Source organism: Atta cephalotes (genome assembly GCF_000143395.1).
Source record: "Atta cephalotes unplaced genomic scaffold scaffold00001, whole genome shotgun sequence".
NCBI classification, from domain to species: Eukaryota; Metazoa; Arthropoda; class Insecta; order Hymenoptera; family Formicidae; genus Atta; species Atta cephalotes.
Window position 1 is genome coordinate 12,638,116 of NW_012130065.1, and position 1,736 is coordinate 12,639,851.

The window sequence follows — 1,736 nt, forward strand, 5'->3', positions numbered from 1 at the left end:
CACACACACACACACACACACTAGAAAATAAATTTTTGTTGGATTAATTGGAATTTTGGTAGATTCAATAAGAAAGGCATAAATTAGATATTTATAATTAAATCTATCAAACATTTTAGTCGAGGTAGTAAAAAAGTCTATTACAATAATCAGAATTCGAATTGATGTGATTAGAATTTGTTTTGTTTGTATTCCTTGTTGATACAACAAGGAATATTTTTCTCAGTATAGGAACGTGTTGTACCTTGGAACATACTAATTATTATTTTAAAAATAAAGATGTTTGGCTGCTTAATTACTTACTTTTCAAATGAAGTAATATATATATATATATATATATATATGAGCTTTTTAATTTTGTCTGTTTAGTTATAGTTTTCAATTGAAATAATTGAACTGTCATTAAAAATCTTAATATTGTTAAAAAATAATAGTGTGTCTTCTAAGGTAGAAATATCATTTTTGTTAAAAAATAATAGTATATCTCTGTCCCCTCTCCTCCCATTAATAATAAAAAGTCATAACTTTATTATAATTTTTGAACAATAACATTAAAAAATTTATTAACTTATTATTAATTCCTTTTTAACAATAATGGGATTTTTCATGTTGGTTATTCGGTTATATTACTTTTTAATTAAAATAATATAAAAATGAACTATTATTGTCATTATTGTTAAAGAGACAATTATTGTGATCAAAGTACATGTTCCTAAATACTACACTACTCTCTACATGTTAGATAAATAGTAAAATACTAAATTGTCAGGTCTTGATGCGGTTAACGCATATTGACGGATCGGTCTTTTTCCTCAGGCGATGTCCACCGGCCACACTGCGCCAAGTTCGATTTCAGTCACCCGGTATATTTACGAGCTCATACCCACGAATGCTATGAGCGAAGTTTGTGCGGTTTCAATATGTCCTTCCCTCCTCTCCACCCTTAGCATGGACACAATATTACGCGGGTTAATATCTTCCTTGTGGTCGGGGACTTCAGGGCAAATATTAATACGATGCCTTTGATCCGTTAATTATTAACGGCGACGGGGATGAAAAATCCGTATCGCCTTAGCGGAACGCGAAAATTGCCAGGAACAAAAACTAGATGCCGGATGATGCCCCCGTTTTCCGATGCGCTTCTAATTAAACGCCTTTGTGTCGCGGATAAGCGGACGAGACCCGCATACATGGAATGCGTGTCCCGCGTATGTATGTTGTGTATGTGCGTTTTTTGCGCGACGGCGGAAAGTTTTCGTCCACGGTAACGAGAGACGCCTCCGTGCACACCGAAGCACCTCGGTTACAATCGCATACGTGGGGGCGAGTTAATTAATCGAGTTGAATCGATTACACGCTTTACCTCCGCCCGCGGGTTACCGATAAATTGAATACGTTATAAATAATAGTACGATTGTTATTCGCGGGCATGCACACATCTACCCGGGGTAATGATTAATGGAATAACTAACTAGGGGTAAATTATGCAAACTATTAAATCCGCCCGCATATAAACTTTCCCACATAATAATCGCTAGGCGATATCGATTAGCGCGATATGTTAAATTTATGTTGCTCTTTTGGCAGACCTCGCCAATGTAATTAGATCAGATTGAAAATAATTTAGAGTATCTTTCCTCACTTTTTTTGGTATCACTCGTAAATATATATCTACATGAATTTTATACAGACGCTTTTACTTCACGTCTATGCGTTTCGAAGTTATCAACAGAATT